This window comes from Prionailurus bengalensis, chromosome B3, assembly GCF_016509475.1.
Source record: "Prionailurus bengalensis isolate Pbe53 chromosome B3, Fcat_Pben_1.1_paternal_pri, whole genome shotgun sequence".
Taxonomy (NCBI): domain Eukaryota; kingdom Metazoa; phylum Chordata; class Mammalia; order Carnivora; family Felidae; genus Prionailurus; species Prionailurus bengalensis.
In genome coordinates this window covers 30,342,844-30,362,684 of record NC_057355.1, presented here as the reverse complement: position 1 = coordinate 30,362,684, position 19,841 = coordinate 30,342,844, and the positions used below count along the sequence as shown (strand labels likewise).

Here is a 19,841-nt window from a genome sequence, read left to right as displayed (position 1 = left end):
TCAAAACTAATAAGTAAGGTCAAATGTTCAGAGCCCCATAAAAACATCACATAAAACCAATAGCAGAGACTATTGAAAGCCAGCCCATACTGTTTGAAGCAAGAATTTAGAATCCACTTGACTGTACAGAAATATTTTGTGTTCCTTGTTAATTTTGAGACAATAAATATGTAACAGAAGCCCAGAATAGGAATAGCTTTTAGAATAGGAAGAAGCTTTGAAGAGCATTTAATTATTTCCTTTCATATTATAAAGAGAAACTAAGAGTACGAGGTTAAATTACTCAGCATCAACTAAGCAGTGCCAGTAGTAGAACTAGAATATTGTTTTTAAACTATCAAATAATTGACCATGGAATTTCAAAAATTGTAATGGGAAATGATGGTTATTATTGTTGCTGTTAATTTTAAAACTTTTACATATGGTAAAATTGACTTTTTTACTTGTTCTGTGAGCTTTAACACGTGCAGATTCGTGTAGCTCTCACTACAGGTAGGGTACAGTCAGTCCTATCACCCTGGAAAACTGTTTTAAATTGCCCCTTTTTGTTCAGAACCTCTCCCTACATCCAGCTCCTAACAACTGTTAATCTGTACTAATCACTTTAGTTTTGCCTATTCTAGAATGTCATATAAATGGAGCTGTGAAGTCTTGTGTGTGGTTTCTTTCAGTTTAATATTTTTGAGATTCATCCATGTTGTGTATATGAATGCTTCATTCTTCTTTTTATTGTCACTCACTGTTAATGAACACTGAATTGTTTGCAGTTTTTAGCTATTATAAATAAAGCTGCTGTGATCATTTTGGGGGGTTTTTGAGAAAAGGGAGCAAATTTACTTGTGTGTATCATAGAAATGCTGATAGTGAACTCTTAAAATAATTCACAAAGTTAGTTCACTTTTTACTTTGAAATAATTACAGGTTCACAGGAAGTTGCAAAGATAGTACAGAGAGGTTCTGTGTACCATCTACCCAGTTTCCCCTATTAGTTAGATCTTATATAACTATAGATTAATGTAAAAACTAAGAGATACATATTGGTATAAAGTTAGTATATGGTTCTTTGGCATTTTTATCAAGTGTGGATTCATGTAATCAAGACTGCAATCTCACCACAAAGACTTCCCTCCTTGAACCCCTTTATAATCTCTCATACACACACACACCCTACTCTCTACCATCCCTCATCCCCCACCCCTGGCAACCACTAGTCCATTCTCCATCTTTCCAATTTTATCATTTTGAGAATGTCATATAAATAGAATATAGAATGTTATATAAATAGAATCATGGGCCTTTTTTCACTCAGCATAATGATTTATCCATGTTGTAGTGTATGTCAGTAGTTCATTCATTCTGTTTTATTACTGGTATAGTATTCCATGGTATGGATGTACTATAATATGTTTAACTACTCATTTATTATAGAACATTTTAGTTTCCAGTTTGGGGCTCTTGCAAATAAAGGTAATTATTGATATGATAGGACATAAGTGGGCCATTTTATTTTTTGTTTTCTGTTTGTTCCCTCTGTTTTTTATTTCTTTTTTTCCTACTTTCTTGTAGGTTATTTGAATACTTTTTAGAATTCCATGTTAATTTACTGTAGTGTTTTTAGATGTATCTCTTTGTATGACTTTTTAATGGTTGCTGTAGATACTACATTGTATATTCTCTTCATTCCTCAAGGATATTTTTGCTGGTTGAAGAATTCTAGGTTGACAGTTCTTTTTCTTTCAGCATTTGAAAAATATTGTACCAGTTCCTTTTGACCTCTATGGGTTTTGATTAGAAATACACTGACATTCTAATTGTTTTTCTCCCATATAGATCAAGGTAAAGGTTTCTTTCATGCTACTTTCAAGAATTTTTCCATTGTCTTTAGTTTTCATACGTTTGTCTATGCTCTCTCTTGGTGTGAATTTCTTTGGGTTTACACTGTTTGAGATTCCCAAATATGAGAACTTTTCAACCATATTGTTTTCAAATACTTTTTCAGCCCTGCTCTATTTCTCTTCAACTTCCAAGACTGAAGACATGAATGTTAGAACTTTTGTTATAGTTTCATAGATACCTGAGGCTCTCTGTTCATCTGTATTCAGTATATTTCCTTTATGTTGTTCAGATTTGGTAACTTTTCTTATTTTATCTTTTAGTTCACTGATTCTTTTTTTCCCCTCTACTCCATTCTGCTGTTGAGCCCATCCATTGGCTTTTTTATTTCAGTTGTTATAATTTCAGTTCTGAGATTTCATTCTTTGTATCTTTTATTTCTTTGCTGAAACTATTTTTTAGATTTTCTATTTTCCATTTGTTTCCAGTGTGTTAGTAAGTACTCATTGAAGCATTTTTATCATTACTGCTTTAAAATCCTTGTGAAATAATTCTTAAATCTGTGTCATTTTGGCATTGGCATCAGTTAATTGTCTTTTCTCATTCAAGTTGAGGTTTTCCTGAATCTTGGTATGAGAAGTGGTTTTCAGTTAAATCCTGGACATTTTGGGCATGATATCATGAGACTTTGCATTTTATTTTAATCATCTGTTTTAGCAGGCCTCTTTTGATATTGTCCTGACTGGGTGAAAGGGTGTTTTCTCATTATTGCAAAGTAAGAGTATAAGTGCAGGGTCGAATTGTTGGGTTATATGGTAAGTTGTTTGACTTTCAAAGAGGCTGCTAAACTTGCTGGCAAAATTTTACATTCCTACTAGCAATGGCGTGAGCATTTCATATGTTCTGCATTAATTCATCCTGTAGTCATTTCTGCAATGATGAAACTGTTCTGTATCTGCACTCTCCCATGCCTTAGTCACTAGCCACTTGTGGCTGTTGAGCAGGTAAAATATGGCTAGTGCATCTGAGGGACTGAATTTTTATTGCAGTTATCAAGTCAGATTTAAATGGCTATATGTGCCTAGTGGTTACTGTATTGGATAGTGCATCAATATTAGCTCTATATCCTTACCATTATTTAGAATTGTCAGTCTTTCAAATTTTAGTTCTTCAATGAGTATTAAGTTCTTGCTGTGGTTTTAATTGTTTTATGTGCATACTGACCACTTAGTTTTTATAATGATGTTTTTAAAATAGCAGAAGTTTTTTTTTTTTTAATTTTTTTTTTCAACGTTTATTTATTTTTGGGACAGAGAGAGACAGAGCATGAACGGGGGAGGGGCAGAGAGAGGGAGACACAGAATCGGAAACAGGCTCCAGGCTCTGAGCCATCAGCCCAGAGCCTGACGCGGGGCTCGAACTCACGGACCGCGAGATCGTGACCTGGCTGAAGTCGGACGCTTAACCGACTGCGCCACCCAGGCGCCCCTAAAATAGCAGAAGTTTTTAATTTTGATAAAGTACAGTTTATCAGGCGACTAAGGTCCATAAAATGTCTTCCTGTGTTTTCTTTTTGAAGTTTTAAGATTTTACATTTTCTCTTAGGTTTATGGTATGTTTGAGTTAGTTTTTGTACATATACAAAATATGTGAAGTAAAGACAAAATTCATTTTCATTCCATATGAATATCCAATTGTTGAACTTCCTAACAATTGAATTACGTTGGCACCTTTAGGAATTAGTTGATATATAGGTCTATTTTTGGGTTTTGTATTCTATTCCATTTTTCTATATGTTTATCCTCGGGCTATTACCAAACTGTCTTGATTGCTGTTCTTAATAATAATAATTCTATAAATCAGGGTGCTTGTGTGGCTCAGTTGATTAAGCATCCGACTCAATTTTGGCTTAGATCATGGTCTTGAGGTTTGTGAGATTGAGCCCTGCAACCAGCTCTGTGCTAGCAGCGTGGAGCCTGCTTGGGATTCTCTCTCCCCTTCTGTCTCTGCAGAGCCTCCTCATCCTCTCTGTCTTCCCCTCCCCCACTTGCACGTGCTTTCTTTCTCAAGTAAACTTTAAAAAAAAGAGAAAAAATTCTAGAAATCAGGTATTTTAAGTATTCCTACTTTGTTCTTAATTTTCAAAATTATTTTGATCATCCTGTTCATTTGGATTTTCATACACATTTTATAATTAGTTTGTACATTTCTACAAAAAACCTCTGAGATTTTGATTTTAATTGAATGTATAGATGAATTTGGGAAGAATAGTCTTATTAATAATACTGAATCTTCCAATCCATAAATATGGTATATCTCTTCATTTATTTCAGTTTAATTGGTCCTGGCAGTGTTTTGTAGCTTTCATTTTACAGGTCTTGTACATGTTTTGTTAGGGATAAACCCAGGTGTTCCATGTTTTTGATTGCTATTATAAATGGTATTTAAATGTTTAAAACTTTCTAGTTGTTTTTTGATAGATATAAAAATATAATGAGTATATTATACACACACACACCCATATACCTTGTATTCTACAGTCTTCCTAATCACTTAATAGTTTTTGTATTTGTTTTCTAGATTCCTTAGGATTTTCTGTATAATCATGTCTCTTATAAAGATATCTTAACTTCTTCCTTCCCCATCTTTATGCTTTTCATTTCTTTTTTTTGCCTCATTACACTAGCTATGAACTGCAATGTAATGTCGAACACAATGTTTATTATTTATTATTATGTCAGTATTTTACAGATGCCCTTTATCAAATTAAGGTAGTTCTAGACTATTCTGAGTTGTCTGAAGTTTTGTTATGAGTAAGTGTGGAAATTTGTTAAATATTTTTCTGTGTTTATTGAAATGATCATATTGTTTTTCTCCTTTATTCTGTTAAATGATTAATAACATTGAGGTTTTAAAAATGTAAAATCAACCTTGCATTCTTTCTTACGTATTGCTGAATTTGACTTGCTATTTTGTTAAAGATTTTTGCATCTATGTTTGAGAGAGATATTGATGTATACTTTTCTCATAATGACTTTTTCTGGTTTGGGAATCAATCTAATGCTTGCTGGCCATATAAAATCAGTTTGAAAATGTTCCCTCCTCTAGTTTCTGGAAGAATTTATGTAGGATTGGTATTACTTCTGTCTTTATATGTTTGATGGAATTCACCAGTGAACCATTTGACAACTGGAGTTTTCTTTATGGGAACATTTTTTTTTTAATTTTTTTTTTTCAACGTTTATTTATTTTTGGGACAGAGAGAGACAGAGCATGAACGGGGGAGGGGCAGAGAGAGGGAGACACAGAATCGGAAACAGGCTCCAGGCTCTGAGCCATCAGCCCAGAGCCTGACGCGGGGCTCGAACTCACGGACCGCGAGATTGTGACCTGGCTGAAGTCGGACGCTTAACCGACTGCGCCACCCAGGCGCCCGTGTGGGAACATTTTTAAATTACGTATTTAATTTCTTGAATAGATGTAGGGCTATTTAGGTTATCTGTTACTTCCTGAGTCAGTATTGGTAATCTGTGTCTTTTAAAAAATTTGTCCATTTCATCTTAGTTGTCAAATTTATTGGCATGAGATCATTCATAATAGTCTCTTGTTTCATCAGTGTCTGTAGACTCTTAAGTAATGTTTCCCCTTTCATTCCTGATATTGATGATTTCTGTATTTGCTCACTCAGTGTAGCTAGAGGTCTGTCAATATTTCGTTGATTCCGCCCCCCCCCCCCCAGAACCTGTTTTTGGTTTCATTCATCTTTCTCTGTTTTCAGTTTTCTATGTTATTGATTTCTGTTCTCTGTTAGTGTCTACTTATTTTGGTTTAATTTGTTCCATTTTTTTGTAGCTTTTTATGGTGGAAGCTTAGGTCATTGGCTTTAGGCCTCTCCTCCCCACCCCCAAATATAAGCATAGAAAACTACAGATTTCCTCAAAGCACCTTTTTATCTGCATCTCAGAATTTTGATAGGTTGGGTTTTCATGTTCATTCATCTCAAGATATTTTCTGATTTCCTTTGTGATTTCTTCTTTGGTCCTTGAGTTATTTTTGAAGTAGGTTGTTTAATTTGTAAATGCTTGAAAATTTTCCAGATATCTTACTGTTACTGATTTCTAATTTAGTTCCACTGTGATAAGGGAATGGGCTGTGTATAGTTTTGATTCTTTTATTTATGTATTTATTTAAAAAAATTTTTTTTAACATTTATTCATTTTTGAGAGACAGAGTGTGAGTGGGAGAGGAGCAGAGAGAGAGGGAAACACAGAATCTGAAGCAGGCTCAAGCTCTCTGAACTGTTAGCTAGGAGCCCGATGCAAGGCTCAAACTCATTGACTGCAAGATCATGACCTGAGCTGAAGTCGGACACTCAACTAACTGAGCCACCCAGATGCCCCTAGTTTTGATTCTTTTAATTGTTAAGACTTATTCTTGGCTCAGCAGGTGGTCTGTCTTCCTAAATGTTTCATAGGCAGTATGAAAACTTATATTTTGCTCTTGTAGGTTGGAGTGTTCTATAAATATCAATTCAATTGAGAGTACTGTTCAAATCTTCTTTATCATTGCTGAACTTCAACTGTACCTATTCTTCCAGTTACTGAGAGAAATGTTGATGTCTCCTACTGTATTTGTATACTTTTTTCTCTGCTTAGTTCTGTCAGTTTTTGCTTCATGTATTTTGTAGTTCTGATAGCCTATACATATATATTTAGAATTATTCTATCTTCTAACTAAAAAAAAAAAATGTCTATTTTGTGTGTGTGTATGTGTGTGTGTGTGAGAGAGAGAGCGCGCACGCGCGCACGAGAGAGAGAGAGAAAGAGAGAGAGAGGAGAGAAAGAGCACACAAGCGAACAAGGGAGGGGCAGAGAGAGAGGGAGAGAGAATCCCAGGCAGGCTCTGTGCTGCCAGCTAGGCTCGATCCCACAAATGGTGAGATCATGACCTGAGCCCAAATCAAGAGCTGGATGCTCAATCCATTGAGCCACCCAGACACCACTCCCCCTCCCACCTTTTCTTTTTGAATTTTTTCTGTAAGTTTATTTGTTTTTGAGACAGAGATGCTAGTGGGGGGCGGGCAGAGAGTGAGAAGGAGTGAGAGGCACAGAATTAGCTGTCAGCATAGAGCCTGATGTGGGGCTTGAACTCATGAACTGTGAGATCATGACTGAGCTGAAGTCAGACACAACCAACCTCATGAGCCACCCAGGCGTCCCTCTTTTTTAATTTTGAGGGAGGAGGGGCAGAGAGAGAGAGAGAGAGAGAGAGAGAGAGACAAAGAGAATCTTAATCCACTCAGCACAGAGCCTAACACAGTGCTCCATACCTGGCTCCACCTCGCAACCCTGGGATCATGACCTGAGCTGAAATCAAGAGCCAGACGCTTAACCAACTGAGCCACCCAGGCGCCCCCGTAGAATTATTTTATCTTCTAAATGAAGTTTACCCTTGATTATTGTGAAATGTTCCTCATTATCTTTGATGATATTCTCTGTTTTGGCTTTTGTATTGTCTGATATAAATATGGCTATTCCAGCTTTCTTAAGATTTTGGTTTACATGGTATATCTTCTTCCATGCTTTTACTCTATTTCCTTGTTTTAGTGTGGGATTCTGATAGCATATCAATATATGCAATATATATTGGTCTTGCTTTTTTATCTGGTTTTTAATTGGAATATATAGAGAATTAACATGTAACATATTTATTAATGTGGTTGGATTTAAATCTATCATCTTGCTGTTTGTTTTCTATTAACCCTTCCTTTAAATTAATTATACTTTTCCATTTAATCTTCCCCGTTGGCTTATTCCCCTACTGGCTTATTGTTTGTTCTACCTTTTTATTATTATTTTTTAGCTGTGCTCTAGGATTTATACGATGCCTCTTTAGGTTACTACACTCTGTTATCAATTATATCACTTCCCATATAATGTAAGACCTTTTTTCATTGCCTTGTGGTCATTTTTTCTTTCTGACCTTCACTTAAAAAAAATTTTTTTTTAAAGTAACATCTATACCCAATGAGGGGCTCAAACTCAATGACCCCAAGATCAAAAGTCATATGCTCTACCAGCTGAGACAGCCAGGCACCCCAATGTGTCTTGAAGTTCACTAATCTTTTTTTCAGCAATGCATATACTATTGCTTGTCTCATTCAGTGAAATTTTCATTTTGGGTATTTCTCCCTTCACCATGTTCCTGTTTTCATTCTTGAATATGAAGCATACTTGTAATAGTCCTTTCAATGCCTTTGCTCCATTAATTACATCATGCTTGTTATTTCTAGGTCTTTCTCTGTTGACTGATATTTTTCTGGTTTATGTGTCACATTTTCCAGCTTCTTGGGCCAGTAGTTTTTATTTTAGTTTATTTTAGTTAGTTTAGTTTAGTTTTAAGTAGGCTTCACGCCCAGCACAGAGCCCAGTGCAGGGCTTGAACTCACGACTCTGAAATCAAGATCTGAACTGAGATCAAGAGTTGGACACTTGACCTACTGAGCCACCCAGGTGTCCCCTTTGTCCACTAATTTTTAATTGAATGACAGATATTTGCAAATTTTACATGTTGTGTTCATGATTTTGTGGCATTCATTTAAAGAGTATTGGACTCTTTCCTGACAGGCATTATAAATCACATATTAGTTTGATTGTTTTCTAGGCTTTCAAGCTTCTTTCAGGTGGGATTATAGTAGCTTTTATTCTACAGCTGCTGTCCCCCTCCATCTGTGGTGTGGCCTTTCTGGGGTCACAACTGCCTTGTATATTCAATGAGGGAACTTGTTGAAATCTTGACCCTCTTTCAGCTCTGAGAAGGCTTTGTCTTACTACTCCCTGGTAACTTTCTTTCCTTAGAAATGCTTGTTGGCTGGTCTAAAGAAATTTTACCCTTCTCATCCACAGGTTTTTATTTAGCTAAATACTCTAGGGAACTCTCATTTAAATTACTGGAACTCTTTCTTCTCTGGAACTCTGCCCCATAAATTCTAGCCACCTTGGCCTCCTTGTACTTTTTTCTCTATCTCAAGTCACCAAGATTGCCAGGTTCTGTCTGGGTTCCTCCTCCCTGCTGCTCAGGAGTGGTAAATTGCTTCTTGGCTGAGAGCCTTGGGTGATGGTAGGGCTTGCCTTGTTTGCTTCTCTTTTTTCAAGGATAACAGTCCTGAACTGCCTGTATCTGAAAATAGTCCTTTCCTATATTTTACCGTGTTCTAGTTGATTGCATTGGGGGATTATTCTAGACTGCTTAATCCCTCATGGTCAGAAATGGAAGTTGAACCATTCTAAAATAAATTTTAATACTTAACACCTTTAAAAACTTCTGAAGTTCTCAAGAAATTATTTTTTTTTACCCAGTGTTTAACCATTGATTTCACTTTTCCTCAGTATTGTTATTAATGATCTTGTATCAACTGTAGGAATGTTTATTTATTTTACAATTCAGAGTCCGTTACAAATTTTAAATCAGAACCTGACCCAAGGAAATGATTTATCATACCTCATAAATTTCACAAATTAGGAAAATGAATTTTTGATTATGTAAAAATTCTCTCAATATTATGGGATGGTCTTTTTATTTTTTATTTTTCTTCATTTTATTTTTTTTACTAAAAAAATTTGTTTAATGTTTATTTATTTTTGAGATAGAGCGAGCGAGCACAAGCGGGGGAGGGGCAGAGAGAGAGGGAGACACAGAATCCGAAGCAGGCTCCAGGCCCTGAGCTGTCAGCACAGAGCCTGATGCTGGGCTTGAGATTATGACCTGAGCCGAAGTCGTATGCTTAACTGACTAAGCCACCCAGGCACCCTTGGGATGGTCATTTTAAATATAAAATTATTATTTAACACTTAAGTAGAAACATGAAAGACTAATGGACTGATGAATAAATCAGTTGATGTAATGTTTTAAAATATAAATTCTATCATTGTAGAGTATAAACATGTTCGGTATACTTTAGTCAGGAACTATCGAACATTATCTGTAAAGAGCCAAATAGTGTATATTTTAGACTTTGTGGGCCACATGGTCCCTGTCACAACAACGCAACTCTGCCTTTGTAGTATAAAAGCAGCTATAAACAGTATATTAAAAATGAGCTGGCTGTGTTCTGATAAAACTTTATTTCTAGACAACAAAATTTGAATTTCATATAATTTTTACATCTCAAATTTTAGCATCTTTTGACCTTTTTCCCCAACTGCTTAAAAATGTAAAAGCTATTCTTACCTTGTGGGCCTTACATAAGCAAATGGCTGGCTGGTCGCATTTGGCCCAAGGGTCATGGTTTGACAGTCCCTGCTCTAAATGATTAAAAAGCTCCCAAGTAAGTTGTAGGATTCTTAGCAGACTGTAATGTTTTAATTCCAAGTGACATTTTTATTTGAACTCTTGTCTACTATTAAATAGCGAAGTAAACAAGATCACACAATACTGAGCCGATGGTGCTTTGACAGATTTTTGGTGTCAGGTTATATCAGAGGTTCCTTGGGCATTTTGCATAGTTAGAAAAACTAAGTTAAGAATTTAAAATAAACATTATTTTATTGTTGTCATTATATAAGAATTAATAAATAGGTTTAAAATCAGCACAATTTTCACATTTTTAAGGAAGTATACCTGATGTGTGCAATAGGTGAATCTATATGTTAGTTTCAGGTATACAACGTAATGATTCTATATTTGTATATATGGCACAAGGACCACAATAAGTCTAGTTAACATCCATCACCATACATAGTTGCAGAATTTTTTTTCTTGTGTTGGGAACTTTTAAGATTTACTGTTAGCAACTTTCAGATATGCAATACAGTATTATTAACTATGATCACCATGCTGTACATTACATCCCTATTATTTATTTATTTTATAACTGGGAGTTTGTACTTTCTGATCATGTTCTTTGAAGGGTGTAGTAATCAAGAGATTTTTCTCACAAATTCTTAATTGTTTGGATAAATTAGAAACTTTTTTCCATGAACATTATAAGCTCATTTCTGTCTTTTGACATGTATATCCTCTGCCTAGAACATTCTAAATCATTCCATGTTTGGCTCATTTCTTTCAGTTGTAACTTGAACATCATCTACTGAGAAGTCTTCCTTGATGCACTATCTAAAAGTATCTACACCTTCCTAATCTCTCTCTAATACCCAGTTTTATTTTCTTCAGAGCATTTACACCATCTGAAATTAGTTTATTTATTTATTTGTCTCTTTCTGTATTACAATGTAAAATCTGTGAAAGGAGATCTTGCCTCTATTATTACCTCTATCTCTAGAACATTGCATTTCATTATGTGGTTGGAAAGATGAATAAATGGAAATATCTCTAATGCATGATTTGTAGAAATATTTGATATGCTAACATGTATTGTGAATTGCTAAAAACGAATATAATGATAACTTTACCCCACTTTATTTCACTACAGAACTACTTCCTCTTTAAGCATATAGCTGTATTAGCCTTTCACTGAAAACATTTTGGAAATGTAATAGGGTTTATTGATACATTTAACTTTTTCTTTTTAATTTGTAATAATTTGAAATTACACACCAGTTGTAAGAATAATTTTTCCTGAATCATTTGAGAGTAAGATAAAATTATCACAATCAAGAACTCAATATTGATAGGTTAGTAACATTGAATCCACAACCCCATTCAAGTCATACATGTTGTTCTGGAATTCAGTAGTGAAAATCCCTAACATTTGCATTTGTATTCTTTTTAATTCCTTGGTTCATCTTTAAATTCACATGTGTAGAGGAGACGCCATAGAGCCTAGTGGAAAGTGGTATTTGAGGTGATATTTTTAGTCAGATTTGGAGTTTGAGTCCTATTAGACACATTTGGATTTTTGTTGGAATCTTAGAAGGGTCCTTCCTGTCTTAGAAGTAATGACTGTAAGGCCTAAGGGATTTATTCTAGGATGGAGGACAAAGTTGAAGCATACCTTCCCTAACAGTGTAAAACCAACCATCCACAAGTTCAAGATGATCAGCCAGTGTTTAACTTCCTATTAGAAGAAAAATCAATGCACTTCAAAGGAAGATAACAAAGTACAGAGTTTCTATATCATATCATCCATATTGTCCAGTATACAATCAAAAATTATTAATCATGTGAAGAACTAGGAAAATATTATCCATAGTTTAAAAAAAAAAGGAGTCAATCCAGATGTTAGTTAAGTGACAATACCTTTAAATGAGCTATTATAAATATGGTCAAGAACTTAAAGGAAAAGGAGGACATAATGAAGGAAAATACAGACTTTCTCTGCAGACAGAGGTAGAAGCTATTTTTTTTTAAATAAAAAGGGAATTATAGAACTGGAAATACAATACCTGAAATTAAAAATTCACTCGATAGATTTAATGGCAGATAAGAGATGACAGAAGAAAGGGCCTTGATAGATCAGTAGAAATTATCCTATTTGAAGAACAAAGAGGAAAAAAGATTAAAACAGAACAAAACAAAAGAAACAAAAAAACCCAACCAAACAGAACCTTGGTGACCAGTGGGATTATAAGCAGTCAACCTTATGTATATTGAAAACCAACATGGAAAAGAGAGACGATGGAACAGAAATTTTAAAAAATAAATAGACTGAAAATTTCTCAAATTTAACAGAACACTAATTTGCAGAGCCAAGAAGTTCAGTAAACGTTCCCCCCACCCAAAGTAAATGAAAATTAAATCTAGACACATAATATGGTTACACTCCTGAAAACCAAAGATAAAGAGAAAATCTTGAAAACAAAAGAAACAATAATATTAATGACTACTGACTTATCAGAATAATGGAAGCCAAAAAAACTATGGAATGATTATCTTGAAAGAGCTGTAAGCAAGAAAGAAAACCTTTCAACGCAGAATGCTATACTTAACATAAATGTTATTCAAAAATGAAGGTGATTCAAAAAAATTAGATGATTCATTGTCAGCAGACTTGCTGTGTAAGAAATAATTAAAGAAAGTTTTTAAGCTGAAGTGCAGTGATATCAAATGGAAAGTCTGTTCTACAGGAGAACTGAAGACCACAAAGAATGATAAATATGAAAAAATATCTTATTTTTTCTTCCATTACTGTTTTTAAAAGAAAGCTGACTTCTTTTTTTTTTAACTGACTTCTTAAAAGTTAAAACCATTTTATTATGGGTTTATAATATAAGTAGAATAATATGATAACCATTAACAAAAAGGGTTTGTAGTAAATGGAATTATACTACTACAAGTTTCTTATGCTTTGCATGATATTCAGTATTAGCTTTAAACTGTGGAAATTTGAGGGTGCATATTATAATTCTTAGTGTCACCCTCCCCCAGTACAAAGAATTATAGAGCAATTAAAGTAAAACATTACAAATATTTGATTAACTGAAATTGAGGCAGGAAAAGGTAGGACAGGAACAAAACAAAAAGCAGAGAAGAATAGAAATAGAAATTGGTAGCTTTGAACTCAGTCATTTCAATAATCACATTACATGTTGATAAACTAAACTCTCCAATTAGGAGTCAGAGATTTTCAGACTGGATAAAAATATAAGACCCAACTCTATCCTGTCTACAGATTGCACATATAAACTGTTAAGATTTGATTAAACACTGTTTATGTCTCTTTGTCTCTTACATTGTTGGATAAGTGTTAATGGCTATATTATGATAGAATACCTACAAGTCCAAGAATAAATGATTCAGAAAAAATAACTAAGGGGGCCGAGAGGACAAGAATGCAGATGGATTATAGAAGGATAGTAGAACACTGCTTTAGGAGAGAGTGAGGAAATTTAGGTGTTCATTTCAGTTTTGCCACTGGCCAAACACCTACCCTTGGAAAATCACTTTTCTATTACGATGTACTTTTCTAGGTTACCAATATTTGTATACCCATGTGTTCAGTTTTTTCCCATCTTCAGATTTCACAGTTAAAATTGGCATAAATTGCATTTTTCTTCTCAAAAGACTCATTTAATAATGGAAAGAAGATGGAGTAATTTTGCCATTGTGTGTGTTATCCTGGGCATCATTATTTCATCTGCATATTGGTTACATATATACATACACATATATATATTCTTGGTAATATTTCTCCTACACACTGCTTAATGTTATTTTGTACCACATGAAGAGGAGATATAAGCACTGTGAGAACATTGGGTAGTCCTTTGATCATGGATAATCCAACTGTGTTGGAGTTTGATATTGTTTGATATGGTGCAGAGATGAAAACTCCTGTTTCAAAATACCTTTCTGTTCTAAGCATTTATTGAAAGGTTCAATTCTGTATTATGTAATCACAATCAGGAATCATTTAAAAGTAATTACATTTATCTTTCTCTTTCTACTTAACTCTTAGAGTTATTTTCCTTATATTTGGTGTTATATAGAAAACAAATTAGAGGTTGTGTCAGTTTGAAAATACATATAATTGGTGCTCCAGAGTCAGAAATAGATAGGAATTTATTCATTTAATTTTAGGTGATTTCCTGTATGGCAAATTATAAATATATTTCATACTTGAGCCTAAAGTAAACTGCAAAGTAGCTAGAAACATTTTTGCATTTGGAGATACTTACTTTCATATTTTACAAAGGCTGTATCAGAATTAGACATTGATACTTTTAGAATTGGGTTCTTATAAAGATGAAGTTGGGTTTAATATTTCTCATTCAATTAATGCTCTTACATTTGGCTCTTACATAGCTCAAAACAGGTGTTCAAAGACAATCACATGAAATCCTAGAAAGTTTCAAGTACATCGGTGCTAGTTTGAGTCTTATAAATTACTTGGGTCTTAGGTATGACATAGATTGTTATTGAGGGTATAGGATTCTGTCCATGCCTCCACCTAAGTAAGGAAGTTACTTCTTAAATGAATAAGACTAATTATAACCGTTGACTGAGGGTGAAATTAAGAATATCTTAAAGGAAAGAAAAATGTCTAGTATATTTAAAACTAGTTTATTCTCCAATTTAGCTTTACTTTATTTTTCTCTCTTGCAGTAAACATTGCTGTCTTCTGAAAATAAGTTAAGGAATGAGAGGCAAGGAAGAAAGTACATTCATCCTGGAAGGACCCAAAGCACTTTGAAACTGTAAACGAATGTAATGATAGCTGCTAAAACCACCTTTGTCACCATAATGGATGAAGAACTGCAAATTTAAACGGTAACCAGAATTTTCATATAGTGTTACACTTCCACCAAGAATTTTTATAGAACTTGAAAGGATTTCTTTTTAAATTTAAATATTTACCTTACAAATACCAAAGTATAGATAAAGCTGATAATTTTATGACTTATTTAGCATAGTCAGGTCTTTGTTTTGGCCCTTAATGTTTGGCCTTGATATTGCTCAAAAGAATTGTTTTTTTCCCCCAGGTTATGAACTTCTTAACTTAGAAACAAATAAGCTTATTTGAGTAGAAATATAGCATAGTACTAGTATATTTATAGGTCCATTCTTGACCAAATATTTTTCCTTTCACAGAAACAGCTCAGGCAACATTAAGTGGTAGCATGCTATCACATATGCAGAGGTTTTTTAGTCTTATTTTCTGAACTTTATTTCATGTTATTTTTAGTTTCCTTACTTGGTGTCTGATCTCTTGATCTTTTTGCCTTCATATCTGACATCTTCTTTTTATTTAATCATTTTTCTCTCCTTTGCCCATCCTTCTCAGGAATTTAGAGTTGTAAAAACAAACAAACAAAAAAAGAAACAAGAATCCAGAGTAGAAAAGAAGGAAAAAAACTGGAAAAAATTATAAATTTATTTCTTCTTGTGAAATTACAAGGACTATTACATTTTAAGTAGAGTGGAAAGCAACTGTAGAAAGACTTAAGATTCCTTGTCAGTCTTCTTAAATCTCCTTGATCTTCAGCCATAATTGTTTCAGTGAGTTTTGTAAGATTCAAATGTTTGCTAATTTTTAAAAAGCATCCTAGTGAACATTTAGAACTGTAATTCATTGGAAGTGTACTACTTTGATTTTGATAGATAATCATTTGTTTATTTGAGTCAAAATATCTTGGTAGTGAATGGGTACAATTGACTAAAACTAAGTCCCTCTAGTAAAGTGCAGATGTGAAAAATCAGTCAAATACAGTATCAATTGCTAGTCCTAATAATTCTAAGGAATACAAGGCCTGTTTCAAGAGAACGATTCAAACTGAGAAATGTAACCCAGGATAAATATATTCTTTCAACTATATACTAACATTTATAAAGTGTTATTTTGGTCAGACATTACTCCAAGAAAGAAGGTTGTTCCTCATGTTTTCTTTGTTTATAATTCTGCTTTACTTCTAAGCTACAACATAACCGGGTGTTATTTTTATTTCTTTTAACAATTTTATTATGAAAATTTCCAAGAATTAAGAAAAATTTGGAAGAATTTAACAAGAACGATGTTCCCATTATTCTTTCCTATGCTAACATTAACCTTGATTTTAAAAAATGCCTGAACATCGATTTTTTTTTAAACTTTTCCAATTGCTGGTTTAAACCTCTAGTTAGAACTTTTCTGTATTCTTGCCACAACCACCCACGTAGCAGCATTTAGCCCTTTCTAAATGTCCAGTAAATTCTTTATATTTCTCAACCATTAAAAAATAAAGTTGAAGAAAGCAACTTTTGAAACACAGCAGAAATTAAAGTACTGAGTGTTAACTTATGCAGGGAAGATAATACATAGAAAGTCATCAAATTTCTGTCATCACAAGTTTTCTTTCCCCATTTAATTATGTCTGATTCTATAATCTTATATAGCCAACAGTTTTATTAATGAGATTAATACATTAAACATTAAAAAAAAACAGTATTGTCAAAATTTTTACTGGTACCTTTACCACTCCTTATCAAACTCTTAATTCCATTAAATCCTTCTTTCAGTATTTTTGGTAACCAGTAATGGGATCATTGAAATCTATAGATACTAGGTATTTCCAATCATTAATTTCTACTTTTTTCACTACAATTTTTTCCTTTTTGTTTTGGCGGTGGTGGTGGGTTATAATGTCATCAAGAAGCAAACTGGAATACAACTTGACCTCACTACAAAATAAAAGAATTGCACTGATTCTCCCAAATAGCCCAGTTCAGAAGCCACGTAACTCACATCCATGATGTATATAGAATTTAAAAAGATCAGCTGTATTTACATATTTAATTTTGCTGGCCGCACTCAAGCTGAGTGCCTCCAAAATCCCAAATCTATGGCATTTGAATAGGGAATGGAATTTGATTTCTAATTGTGTGAATAACTGGATTTCTAATTGTACAAATTTGAAATCCAGATTTCTAATGGTGCAAACTATCATGGCCACGTTGAAGAGGCTAAAATTTAAAAGACATTCCAGCTAGGTTAAAAGTAGAATCAAGCACCCAGTTTTATCTAAATTCATTTTATGAACTTAAAATTATGGTTCTTAGGGTAGGGGATATGTTCTTGCAGATAGCAAGACTACTCTAAACAATATATCCATCTAGAATCTTAAATTTATAAAGCTTGGTAGACCTTTAGAACATCCTCTACAGCACCTTTGTTTGCAAAACTGTCCTTATGGAGGGAGGCCTGTGTACAATTTCCCCAGACAAAAAGGAATTAAAAATAACAGTGGGGCACCTGGGAGGCTCAGTTGGTTGAGCATCTGACTCTTTTTTTGTTTTTTTAATTTTTTTTAATGTTTATTTATTATTGAGAGACAGAGCATGAGCATGGGAGGAGCAGAGAGAGGAGGAGACACAGAATCTGAAGGAGGCTTCAGGCTCTGAGCTGTCAGCACAGAGCCTGACACGGGGCTCGAACTCACAAACCCAGCGAGATCATGACCTGAGCTGAAGTCAGATGTTTAACCGACTGAGCCACCCAGGCGCTCCGAGTATCTGACTCTTGATTTCAGCTCAGGTCATGATCTCGTGGTTTGTGAGATCCAGCCCCATGTCAGACTCTGTGCTGACAGCACGGAGCCTGCTTAGGATTCTCTCTACCCCTCTCTCCACTTCTTCCCTACTCGTGTGTGTGCATGCACTCTCTCTGTCTCTCTGTCTCTCTCAAAATAAATAATAAAATAAAACTTAAAAAAATAACAGTAATTAATGTGTATTGAGTGATCATCATATGCCAAACATTGGGATTAGTGATTAATATGCATTCTCAAGTTTCACAACTGTATTTGATGTGGGTCTTATTATTAGATAGCTCCATTTTACATATGAGGAAACACGTTCTCGGAGAAGTTAAGTAAATTGCCCCACATCAAGTTTACTAGTTGGAGGTAGAGCCAGTTCTGTCTGACTTCACAGCTGGAGCTCTTCATCAGAGATGTGTTTTGGTTTACAAATGTTCACTACCACGTGTTGCGGTTGCTTCTTTGTGCAGCGGTAGATAACAAGTTCTTATTAGCAGCATCCTCATCTCAGCTCCCTTGAGGCACATATGATGTTTCTTTTGCAGCAACAATTTTATTTTGTCAGGAATTTATCATTATTTTGATTATATTTTAAAAGTGTTAGGTATTATGTAATAAAAACGATAATCCATTCCTAAATGAAGGCTAAGTTACTTCAAGATGATCTCAGTAGACCCACATTTTATTTGAGATCGAGACTTAGAGGACAAAGAAAGATAGTAGATATGAGTGGGGGAAAATGCAAAACTGACCTCCCTGGTCAGCTGTTCTCCCTTGAAGTCTTCTTTGCCTTTTTCTTTTCTCTTTATCACCAGAAGTTCTTCATTGGTTTTCAGTCTCAGAAACTGATACTATCACTAAAGACTAAAAAATAAAATAAAATAAAATAAAATAAAGACTAAAATAGTAATGAATCCAGAGACCAATTTATCTTAATGGCATAAATTTTCTGTTAAATTTGTATATAGTCCCTTCATATAGATTCTTATTCTAAATGTAGATTCTTATTCTAAGTGTAGAAAACTAAGTATGGTAACCTATGATCAGGGTTTAAGACGATTACGCCTATCACCAAGACTCAGCATATTAAATATAACCAGTTTTCCCCAAATGAATGTATAGGTTTAACTCAGTTCCTCAAATCCCAGCAAGATTTTTCATGTATGGTTTGCCATTTTCTACCAAGTTCTTTCTCTCCTCCCCATTATCACTGTCCCTCTGTCCCCCTCCACCATAAGAATTATAGCCAGTCCCCATTTGAGGACGGGTTGAGTGAATGTTTCAGCAATTGCATGATACGCAAACATATATAATCAAATGTTTTACTCATTTATAGCCATTTTTCAGTCCAAGGTTTAGTGAATCTTAATTTTCTGAGATTTTGCTTAAGTAAGAAGAGTGTTTCACCTCCCCGGAAAAGGAAGCTGTGTGTTAGGAGGAAAAACAAAAATAAAACAAAAGTTGTTACATTCTGGCTTTCTAAACTGAGGCTGTAAAATTCAAAATGATCCTGTGGAGTGAGAGATCTTCTGGGTTACACCCCTACCTTCTTGTGGGACTATCAACATACCTGAATAATGGAGTGAACTTCATGCCATTTTGTATTACTGATTCATTCATTCATCACACATTTACTTCATGCCATTTCGTATTACTAGCTCATTCATTAATCAGATATTTACTTGGGAAAAATAATATTTGCAATAGGTAAAAATTTTTAAAACTATTTTGTGCTAACATAGTATCAAGTGGTTTGTATATATAGCCTCTCTTGGCTGTAAGCATGTCACTGTGGAAGATACAAGGGATACATAAAGAGGGGTATATAGTATAAGTCCTGTCCTCAGAGGCTCACTATCTAGCAGGGCAGGCAAACATATAAAGAGATGTAGCAGTGTATCAAGTGGTTAATGGAAATATGACCGAGAATTGTGACAGTGCTTTTCCTACCTGGGAAGAGTGAGGGAAGGTTTCCCAAAGCACAGAAGTATCTTTCATAATTGTTACTGGATAAATAGGACTTTACTGCCAGGGAACAAGCTAGAGAAAAAGAACTATAGGCAAAGGGAATAACATGTGCCAAGATATACTTACCTT

At 34.3% G+C, this 19,841-nt stretch overlaps 1 protein-coding gene across 2 annotated transcripts in view; it reads left to right on the top strand.

Moving 5' to 3' along the window:
- The window catches only part of PEAK1 (pseudopodium enriched atypical kinase 1), a 313,862-nt gene that overhangs the window by 138,374 nt on the left and 155,647 nt on the right, over nucleotides 1-19,841 (top strand). For both annotated transcript variants that reach the window (XM_043554944.1, XM_043554943.1), the window contains exon 4: nucleotides 14,836-15,000. The gene's annotated coding sequence lies outside the window, so the exon portion shown is untranslated. The remainder of the gene's footprint in view (nucleotides 1-14,835; nucleotides 15,001-19,841) is intronic.